Source organism: Canis lupus, chromosome 3 (genome assembly GCF_048164855.1).
Source record: "Canis lupus baileyi chromosome 3, mCanLup2.hap1, whole genome shotgun sequence".
Lineage (NCBI taxonomy): Eukaryota > Metazoa > Chordata > Mammalia > Carnivora > Canidae > Canis > Canis lupus.
In genome coordinates this window covers 59570598-59581871 of record NC_132840.1, presented here as the reverse complement: position 1 = coordinate 59581871, position 11274 = coordinate 59570598, and the positions used below count along the sequence as shown (strand labels likewise).

General features: G+C 43.7%; 1 protein-coding gene across 1 annotated transcript in view; it reads left to right on the top strand.

Annotated features, from left to right (window-relative positions):
* The first annotated feature begins 856 nt into the window (after nt 1-856).
* ANGPTL5 (angiopoietin like 5) overlaps nt 857-11274 on the top strand; it is a 132034-nt gene continuing 121616 nt past the window's right edge. The window contains exons 1-2 of the mRNA XM_072821729.1: nt 857-925; nt 1678-1803. The gene's annotated coding sequence lies outside the window, so the exon portion shown is untranslated. The remainder of the gene's footprint in view (nt 926-1677; nt 1804-11274) is intronic.

Sequence of the window (11274 nt, the reverse complement as noted above, 5' to 3'; positions counted from 1 at the left end):
CACGGTGCTACTCTCCCAGGGAGCCAGAACTGCTCGTTAAGGGCCCTCCCATCCCTATCATTCTCCCAAGGGGCATTCATGCAGCAATCAACAGCCACGGCCCCTGCAGGCACGCATACTCTTGTTCTTTAAAGACTTGAATTATTGCATTGGCCGGTCTGCGTCTCTCTACTGCGATGTGTCCCCAGGTCACTATGTGTGTAATATTCAGCAGTTGAGCCAAACCTTGGGACAAGCTGTGGCCGACGTTCTGCTCAGGTTGGGGTCATCTGTCCATGCCAGCCACCAAGTGAGCCCCTCTGGTTCCGATCGTCTGTGAGGCAGATCCCGTGATGGGCTTGGGGGATGTGAGAGCCACCGGGAGCTGGAAGGGGAGTACCTGCGAGGGCCACGGTGCATTGGAGCAGGGCTGAGCTAGGAGGCCGTGCTGGTGTGATGTAGGCCTGGCTCCGAGGAGCGAGAGGGCAGGAGGCCACAGGTCTGGGGAGGTCTGGCCGTGGACAGGCTGCCCCTGGGAGGAGCCTCCGCACTGGGCAACGATGGTCTGCTCCTCACACACCGTGGGCGGGGCGGGGGGGGGGGTAGGTGGGCAACTACAGGGTGCGGGTGGGGGCACCTCGGGGCAGGGCGCACCCTGGTGGCCACTTCTACTCCTGCCCCACTGATCCGGAGCACTTTGTCCTAAATCAGGTTTCTTTCTTTGCTCGGGGTTATTGTTGGGTTCTCTGTCCCACTGGTTTTAGTATGTGTCCCTCTGCCACCAGTACACTACTTTCATTGTAAGAACTTTGTATGAAGTCCTGTTTTTACATTGGTATGTCTGTGCTCTTGTTTCTTTCCTCCCTCCTGTAGATTTTTGGATCAGCTTATCAAATTCCACTGACAGCTCTTTAACATGTGGCTAGAACTGCACTGAATATTTGAGGTCAGTGAGAAGAAGTGACATTTTTGTGACACTGAGTCTTCAAGTCCAATGATGTGGTATATCCCATTTATTTAAGTCTTTTTAGAGATTTTTCAATATGTTGTATATTTTTTTTCCAGAGAAAGCTTGCAATCTTTTAAAAGACTTATCATTGGTACTTAAAATTTTTGTCATTGGTGTAAAATTTTTTTCTTGTTCGTTTGTGGAGCTGAATGTGGGACTTGAACTCACAACCTTGAGATCAAGACCTGAGCCAAGATCAAGAGTCAGATGCTCCACTGACGGAACTGCCGAGGCACATCAGTATCTTTTCTTAAAAAAAAAAAAAAAGACATTTGGGGGGTGCCTGGGTGGCTCCGTTGGTGGAGTGTCTGCCTTCAGCTGAGGTCATGATCTCAGGATTCTGGGATTGAGTCCTACATTGGGCTCCCCGCTCAGCAGGGAGTCTGCTTCTCCCTCTGCCCCTCTGCATGCTGGTGCTCTCACTCTCTGTCAAATAAATAAAATCTTTAAAAAACAAAACAAAACCCAAAGCCTCTACATTTATTGACAGCCAGACTGTACTGATCTCCTGGAATCTGAAGTCCCATGCAGAGAGCTGATTTAGGAGGTATTCAATATAGTCGTCTTGCTTGAATGTGTATACAAATAAGTCACACAGCTTTTAGTAGATTTCTGATAAATGTAGTAACTTGTAAAGCTCTCAATTTTCAGTAGATAATTATTTTTTGCTTTTCTTTGCTGGAATTTAGAAACCAAAAAGGCAAAATACTGGTTTCTCATGAACACTGGAATCACAGATGTCAGTGCTTTCACAAGGTCATTGAAGAAACTCTTGGATTTCATCCCTGGTAGGAGAAGTCTGGACCAGACGACATGTAAGTTTCTTTCGTGCGTTAGAATTTCCCAGAAATTACTGGCAGTGGTGTGACAGGGTTGCATGGGGATGGTGGCAGCTGCACAGTGCCTGGCACAACATGGCACACACACCTGTCCAGGCACCGTGTTTCCACCAGGAGCTACGGTGGCATTGTGTGTCAGCTGTACTAGCCGCAAACTCATTGAAAGTTTACTACGTAGACTTATCTGAACATTTTGATAATCTCTAGGAAAAATGACATTATGATGACCTTTTATAAGCAATAAAATGAGCATAAAATATGACAAATGGAGACTTAAAACTATTTTAGATGTTTTATATTTTTTTGGTCATAATCCAAAGTTAGGACCTACAAAGCCACCCTCTAGTGTTGTAGTTTTGCTTATCTGGTCTGCCTTCCTGCAGCACATGCCCTGATAGAGTTTAGTAGGAATTATGGTTGAAGGAAGCAAGTGGAAGCGCAGTCACTCATCTTCCGATTCTGAAGGTACAGGAGTCCCTTTCAGGAAGCTGCCTCTGTGGCTGGCAGAGCTTCTGCTCTGCAGGGTGCTAGGTCCTGGCCTCATGGCAAACCTGTGGAGTCTTGGTGGGGGGTGTGCTCCTCTGTTGTGTACTTTTACCAAAGGGGACAATCTCATATGCTTTTAATATTTTGGACCTTATCTGATTAAAAAAAGGTAATAAATGCACAAAATATATGCTGTGAAAAATATATAAAAACTTGTTAAGATAAAGTAAAGATCCCCCAAAGTCCTGCTACCGTTTCGGCCGGTGCCTTGTTGCATGAATTTCCTGGCTTTCTCTGTGTTTGCTCCCATAGTTCAGGCACTGATTGTGGACTCCATACCTTCTCTTTCCACTTCATCATTGCTATTTCACTGGTTCATTAAGTATTCTTTAAAAACATGATTTTAATGATTGCATAATGGTCATCATGTGAATATATGCAATTTAACAATTTCCCTATTGTCATGTAGAGTGTTTTATTAAAATTTCCTATTACAACCATAAGCTTTATTACAATGTACATCTTGCTATCCTTAAATGATGAAATTCACTCTATAACTCAGAAGAATAAAAGTAGAGAGGTTTGCAGGAGAGACTGTGTGGATAATACATGTGAAATGCATATAAATTAGAAAATATATTTACTTGGTTTAATTATTAGTATTAGCGTATGAGGAATTATATTTGTATTTTACACTTACCTAAACTTACTATTTGAGACAAAGTTAGAACATTTCTACTTTCAGAATGAATGAACCATATGTCATGAACCATACTCTATAATGATATATTAAAATGAAACATGTTGTCAGAGACCACTGATTTTCAGACTGGGTGGCAAGCTATTAGCGAGTGAATATATCTTATTGGCTATAATCAGCATTTAAAAAAATTGAGATATAATTAGAATATAACACTGTGTTGGTTTTAGGTGTATGACATAATGATGTGATATACATCTGTACTGCAAAATGATTACCACAATAAGTTAACACCCAAGCAACTTTCAAATTCCCCCCCAAAATTAAAAACAGAACTACCATGGTGATCCAGCAATTCCACTTCTGGGAATTTAATCTGAAGTAAATGAAACTGCTCTCTGGAAGACACTTGCACCCCATGTTCACCGAGGTGTTATGTACAGTATTTCATAAGACATGAAAACAACCAGCATTGGCTTTTTAAAAAGTTTTTAACTTTAATTCCAGGGAGTTAACATACACTGTAATATTAGTTTCAGGTATACATACAGTGACTCAGCACTTCCCTACCTCACCGGGTGCTCGTCAGGACAGGTGCGCTCCTTCATCCCCATCACCTGTTCCCCACACCTCCTCCCTCCTCTGGTGACCAGCAGAGCGTTCTCTGTAGTTCAGAGTCTGTTTTTTTGTCTTTTTTTCTTTGTTTTTTCCTTAAATTCCACATATGAGTGAGACCATATGGTGTTTGTCTTTCTCTGACTTATTTCACTTAGCACAATACTCTTTAGAGCCATTCAGGTCATTGAAAATGGTAAGATTTCATCCCTTCTGATGGCTGAGTAATATTCCATTGTATACACACCACATCTTCTTTATCCATTCATCTGTTCATGGACATCTGGGCTGAATCCACCGTTTGGCTACTGTGGACATTGCTGCTATAAACACAGGCGGTACAGTTGTCTCTTCGAATCACTATGCTTGTGTCCTTTGGGGTAAATCCCCAGCAGTGCAATTGCTGGGTCGTAGGGCAGGTCTATTTTTAACTTTCTGAGGAACCTCCACACAGTTTTCCAGAGTGGCTGCACCAGTTCACATTCCCACCAACAATGCAAGAGGGTTCCCTTTTCTCCACATCCTCTCCGACATTTGTGGTTTCCTGTCTTGTTAATTTTAGCCATTCTGACAGGTGTGAGGTGGGATCTCATTGTGGTTTTGATTTGTGTTTCCCTGATGATGAGTGATGTGGAGCATCTTTTCATGTGTCTAAACCCGCCTTTTTAAAGAGTAAAAGTTGCTGGTGTCGCTTGTGATATAAAGTCCATTGTTTCTGTAGCCACTGGAGGGCAGTATATCACATTATTTAAAAAAAAAAAAATCGGGGACAAACCAGTCTAATACTAACTGACCCAGTTTCACAGCTGATTATGGCAGGCAGGGACTTCCAGCGGCTGACTGGGTGCAGGCGGCCCCTGGAGAGCTCTGGCCTGGGTTTTTGCCTCCTCAGGCCTGCTGAGATCCCTGAGGTCCCTGACCGTGCTTCGCGCACTTCTCCCTGCCTGGTGAGCCTGTGCTCTGATTTTCCCCGCAGAGCTGAGAAAACAGCTGTGCTGTTTCCCCACTGTGCTCCTCTGCAGCCAAGTCAGTCCCAGCACCGCTGAGGGCGTAGTCCCCACAGCCCTGCAGGTGCCTGCCCAGGCCAATGCTTCTAATACATCCTTAGCACACGAGCAGGTAACAGGGCTCGAGGTGCTGGGATGCAGCACCTCCAAGCCTGCAAAGCAAACTGCACACAGACTGCTTGGCTGGCCAATGCCTAGGGACAGAGACGCTCTGCCAGATAAGGAGAGGGGATCTCGGAGGATAATGCAGATCTCCCTTATATTTCCCCGGTGAGCCCCTGGGGGATGATAGGAACCCAAGACTGGATCATTCCTGCTCTTCCTTTCTCACCTGCACCAAAGAGGTAAAGGAGTTTTATTTGCCATCTGGTTAGCAGGTAACCACCTGGTGCCTTTAGGGTGAAAGACGACACAGGTGCCTGGAATATTCCAAGTGTGACCTACAACAACTGCAGGAATCAGACTCCAGTGTCAACCCACCCTGAGTACTCATGCAGCTAATTAAACAATTCTCCATCCAAACAACTTATATTTGTTTGTAAAGTGTTTGATCCTGTGGATAGGCCCGCACTCTACGTCACCCGGAGGCTTCTGCTGTGCTGAGAGCCAGCTGCACACCTGCACAGGTCAGGCCGACTTTGGTCTCACCTTGCCCTGTCCTGTCTCTGTGACCTTGGGCCTCTGTCTGTAGCATGGTCCCCACACGGTGCTTGGCCTCTTGGTCGCTGGCAGTTGAGGAGATCCTGCACATACACAGCATGGACAACATCTTACAGAAGCTTTCAAAAACATTAGCCATTATTACAGGGTGAGGATCTTTATTGTCAGATAAAGTCATTTTTCCTGGCACATAGGCTTTTTGTTTTCTTTCGAGTGTTCAGTACATAATGGATCTTTCCCTACCGTGGCAGTAAAAGGGGTTATGTTTTCATTTTGATGAGATGTATCCCGAAGTCCTGGTGCAGGTGAGTAAAACCACTCCACACAGGATGCTCAGCCCAGGGGCCTCCAGAGCTTCACGTCCATGGAGCCCTGACCCTGCTGCCCCTGGATATGCCATGGGGAGGACTTGTGCTCAAGCACGTGCATGCAGACTTGGGTCTCCTCCTCCAGGAGGTGCACACAGGCCTGGGTCTCCTCAGAGCTCTGCTAGACCTCGCTGCTCTCCCACCTCGGGTTGGGACACATACTCAGGCATTCTGTTGCTTGCTTGCTCTCCTGGGAATGGTTCTGACAAATGGTGTGCATCCAGCACTAGAGGAAGTACAGTCCTCTCAGATATGTTTGGCTGTAACTGTGTCTCATCTCTCCCTCCCTCCTGGAAACACAGAGGGAGAAGCCTGCATCCACCTGCCCAAACCCTGCAGCTATACCCTGAGCCAGCATGTCAAAAAAATGACATATTCGGTGAATCCTGCCTTAATTCTCCCACAACCATTTACCTCAATCCTCTTGTTACTTTCATACTGATATGTTTCTACTCAAGAAGGTAAAATTCCCACTTTGGAAATGTCCATTTTATAATTTCAGTAAAAATTTAGATTTGAGAGCATAGTTATAAACTCTAATGTATTTGCATCTGTACTTTTAAAAAATCTTTTAATTGGTTTTATTTTTTAAATTGCCATATAGAAAGCTGACGTCGTTTTGGTATTTAGTCCTATGACTTTCACCACATGTGTAGATTCATGGAAGTACCAATATCACCATGAGGACACAGAACAGTTTCATCACCCAGAAACTTCCCTCATAATGTCCCTTTGTAGTCACAAACTCCCCACCTCTGACATTTGCAACTACAACTATACTTTCCATCATGACCATTATGTCTTTCTGAGGATGTGAGGTCAGTGGAATCATACCGTATATAACCCTCTGAGGCTGGCCTCTTTCCCTGAGGACAATGCCTTAGAGATTCATCCGTGTTGTTGCAGGTGTCAATAGTTTGTTCATTTTTTTTTTACATTTTTAAAATTTAAATTCAATTTTCCAACATATAGTAAAACACCCAGTGCTCATCCCATAAAGTGCCCTCCTCAGTGCCTGTCACCCAGTTACCCCAACCCCCCACCCACCTCCCCTTCCTCAATCCTATTTGCATCTGTATTTAAAGTTCTTTACTGGGGATCTCTGGGTGGCCCAGCGGTTTGGCGCCTGCCTTTGGCCCAGGGCATGATCCTGGAGACCCGGGATCGAATCCCACATCGGGCTCCCTGTGCATGGAGCCTGCTTCTCCCTCTACCTGTGTCTCTGCCCCTCTCTCTGTCTCTGTGTGACTATCATAAATAAATAAAAATTAAAAAAAATAAAGTTCTTTACTTTAAATTTCTTTCTGGATAATTCTGAGTACCAGGAAAGCTGTACGGGTTTGCAGAGCTGAAAGGGAGGCTTGGGGTGAGCGTGGGTAGGAGCACTTACCAGGACAGTGTTTCCAACCGGCTTCCTCTCCGGCTCCTGGCTCTCCATCTCATCTACACCTAGGAGGCTCTTCTAGAACAATATTCATTTGTCTAAGTCTGGAGTTTTTTTTTCAAAGTTCAGAATGTCCTCTGTCTCCCACATGTCTCCTCCATCAGACTGTACTAGTGGTGATAAAAAAGCAGGTCTAAGGATCATGGGACTAAGGATGACATTTTAGTTGCTGGAGAACCTGAGGCCCATCACTGAGGACCAGGGAGCTTGACAGACAAATCCACAAAGGTTCTGCTTAGGTGAGGCTGTGTCTGGGGGTCTGTGGCCTACGCGCCTGGCCAGGGAGGGAGTGCAGGGATCTGGGGGTCTGGGAGACTGGGAAGCTAGAGGGCCAGAGGACCAGGGGGCTCGGGAGGTTGAGAGGTCTGAGATGTCTTGGAAGTCCAGGGGGCCCTGGAGGGGCCTGTTCTGTGAGCCACCATGGTGACCCTAGAAGAGTAACCCCTTGGTATCACCTCCCCTTGCCCCATCTGGGGGTTCTTTTTTTTTATTGGAGTTCAATTTGCCAACATATAGCATAACACCCAGTGCTCATCCGATCAAGTGCTCCCCTCAGTGCCCATCACCCAGTCACCCCACCCCCTACCCACCTCCCTTTCCATCACCCCTTGTTCATTTTCCAGAGTTAGGAGTCTCTCCTGTTCTGTCTCCCTCTCTGATATTTCCCACTCATTTTCTCTCCTTTCTCCTTTATTCCCTTTCACTATTTTTTTATATTCCCCAAATGAATGAGACCAAATAATTTTTGTCCTTCTCTGATTGACTTACTTCACTCAGCATAATACCCTCCAGTTCCATCCACGTTGAAGCAAATGGTGGGTATTTGTCATTTCTAATAGCTGAGGAATATTCCATTGTATACATAGACCACGTCTTCTTTATCCATTCATCTTTTGATGGACATCGAGGCTCCTTCCACAGTTTGGCTATTGTGGACATTGCTGCTAGAAACATCGGGGTGCAGGTGTCCCGGCATTACATTGCATCTGAATCTTTGGGGTAAATCCCCAACAGTGCAATTGCTGGGTCATAGGGCAGGTCTATTTTTAACTCTTTGAGGAACCTCCACACAGTTTTCCAGAGTGGCTGCACCAGTTCACATTCCCACCACCAGTGCAAGAGGGTTCCCCTTTCTCCCCATCCTCTCCAACATTTGTGGTTTCCTGCCTTGTTAATTTTCCCCATTCTCGCTGGTGTGAGGTGGTATCTCATTGTGGTTTTGATTTGATTTTCCCTGATGGCAAGTGATGCAGAGCATTTTCTCATGTGCATGTTGGCCATGTCTATGTCTTCCTCGGTGAGATTTCTGTTCATGTCTTTTGCCCATTTCATGATTGGATTGTTTGTTTCTTGGGTGTTGAGTTTCATAAGTTCTTTTTCTTTTCTGCCATTTGTGCTAGACTTTATTGAATAATCTAGTCTGTTCCAAGTGAAGTACAACCTTCCCATCTGTTAAATGTCCACGTTTTCTGTGGCCTAATTCCTGACTCATTCAGCAAATAACTACAGAACAATCACTATATGCCAGAAAGTTCTAGATACATTTTATGTTATATTCTCTTTGCTAAGTAAACTACTAATTCATGTTGATATTATTCAGTTAGTGTCTGATATTTCATGGTGCTTGTTTTTCATATTCTTTTTAGTTTTGTTTAATACAGTTGTGTAAAATCACCCCAGTTATTGGGTTTCATCTCCTTTGCCTTCTTCTTATTCTATATCTTCTCATTTTCTTCTTCTTTCCTTTTTATAAATTTATTTTTTATTGGTGTTCAATTTGCCAACATATAGAATAACACCCAGTGCTCATCCCGTCAAGTGCCCACCTCAGTGACCACCACCCAGTCACCCCCACCCCCGCCCACCTCCCCTTCCATCACCCCTAGTTTAGTAAGTTCTTTATATATCTTGGAAACTAGCCCTTTATCTGATATGTCATTTGCAAATATCTTCTCCCATTCTGTAGGTTGTCTTTTAGTTTTGTTGACTGTATCCTTTGCTGTGCAAAAGCTTCTTATCTTGATGAAGTCCCAATAGTTCATTTTTGCTTTTGTTTCTTTTGCCTTCGTGGATGTATCTTGCAAGAAGTTACTGTGGCCAAGTTCAAAAAGGGTGTTGCCTGTGTTCTCCTCTAGGATTTTGATGGAATCTTGTCTCACATTTAGATCTTTCATCCATTTTGAGTTTATCTTTGTGTATGGTGCAAGAGAGTGGTCTAGTTTCATTCTTCTGCATGTGGATGTCCAATTTTCCCAGCGCCATTTATTGAAGAGACTGTCTTTCTTCCAGTGGATAGTCTTTCCTCCTTTACCGAATATTAGTTGACCATAAAGTTCAGGGTCCACTTCTGGGTTCTCTATTTTGTTCCATTGATCTAAGTGTCTGTTTTTGTGCCAGGTCCACACTGTCTTGATGACCACAGCTTTGTAGTACAACCTGAAATCTGGCATTGTGATGCCCCCAGATATGGTTTTCTTTTTTAAAATTCCCCTGGCTATTCGGGGTCTTTTCTGATTCCACACAAATCTTAAAATAATTTGTTCTAACTCTCTGAAGAAAGTCCATGGTATTTTGATAGGGATTGCATTAAACGTGTAAATTGCCCTGGGTAACACTGACATTTTCACAATATTAATTCTGCCAATCCATGAGCATGGAATATTTTTCCATCTCTTTGTGTCTTCCTCAATTTCTTTCAGAAGTGTTCTGTAGTTCTTAGGGTATAGATCCTTTACCTCTTTGGTTAGGTTTATTCCTAGGTATCTTATGCTTTTGGGTGCAATTGTAAATGGGATTGACTCCTTAATTTCTCTTCTTCAGTCTGATTGTTACTGTAGAGAAATGCCTCTGACTTCTGGGCGTTGATTTTGTATCCTGCCGCACTGCTGAATTGCTGTATGAGTTCTAGCAATCTTAGGGTGGAGTCTTTTGGGTTTTCTATGTACAGTATCATGTCATCTGTGAAGAGGGAGAGTTTGACTTCTTCTTTTCCAATTTTAATGCCTTTTATTTCTTTCTGTTGTCTGACTGCTGAGGCTAGGACTTCCAGTACTATGTTGAATAGCAGTGGTGAGAGTGGACATCCCTGTCTTGTTCCTGATCTTAGGGGAAAGGCTCCCAGTGCTTCCCCTTTGAGAATGATATTTGCTGTGGGCTTTTTGTAGATGGCTTTTAAGATGTTGAGGAATGTTCCCTCTATCCCTACACTCTGAAGAGTTTTGATCAGGAATGGACGCTGTATTTTGTCAAATGCTTTCTCTGCATCTAATGAGAGGATCATATGGTTCTTGGTATTTCTCTTGCTGATATGATGAATCACACTGATTGTTTTATGAGTGTTGAACCAGCCTTGCATCCCGGGGATAAATCCCACTTGGTCATGGTGAATAATCTTCTTAATGTACTGTTGGATCCTATTGGCTAGTATCTTGTTGAGAATTTTTGCATCCATGTTCATCAGGGATATTGGTCTATAATTCTCCTTTTTGGTGGGGTCTTTGTCTGGTTTTGGAATTAAGGTGATGCTGGCCTCATAGAACGAATTTGGATTGAATTTGGAAGTACTCCATCTCTTTCTATCTTTCCAAACAGCTTTAGTAGAATAGGTATGGTTTCTTCTTTAGACGTTGGATAGAATTCCCCAGGGAAGCCATCTGGCCCTGGACTCTTGTGTCTTGGGAGGTTTTTGATGACTGCTTCAATTTCCTCCCTGGTTATTGGCCTGTTCAGGTTTTCTATTTCTTCCTGTTCCAGTTTTGGTAGTTTGTGGCTTTCCAGGAATGCGTCCATTTCTTCTAGATTGCCTAATTTATTGGCGTATAGCTGTTCATAATATGTTTTTAAAATTGTTTGTATTTCCTTGGTGTTGGTAGCGACCTCTCCTTTCTCATTCATGATTTTATTAATTTGAGTCTTCTCTCTCTTCTTTTTAATAAGGCTGGCTAATGGTTTATCTATTTTATTAATTCTTTCAAAGAACCAACTCCTGGTTTTGTTGATCTGTTCCACAGTTCTTCTGGTCTCGATTTCATTGAGTTCTTCTCGAATCTTAATTAACTTTCTTCTTCTGCTGAGATCTATCTGCTGTTTTTTCTCTAGCTCCTTTATGTGTAAGGTTAAGTTTTGTATTTGAGTTCTTTCCAGTTTTTGAATGGATGCTTGTATTGC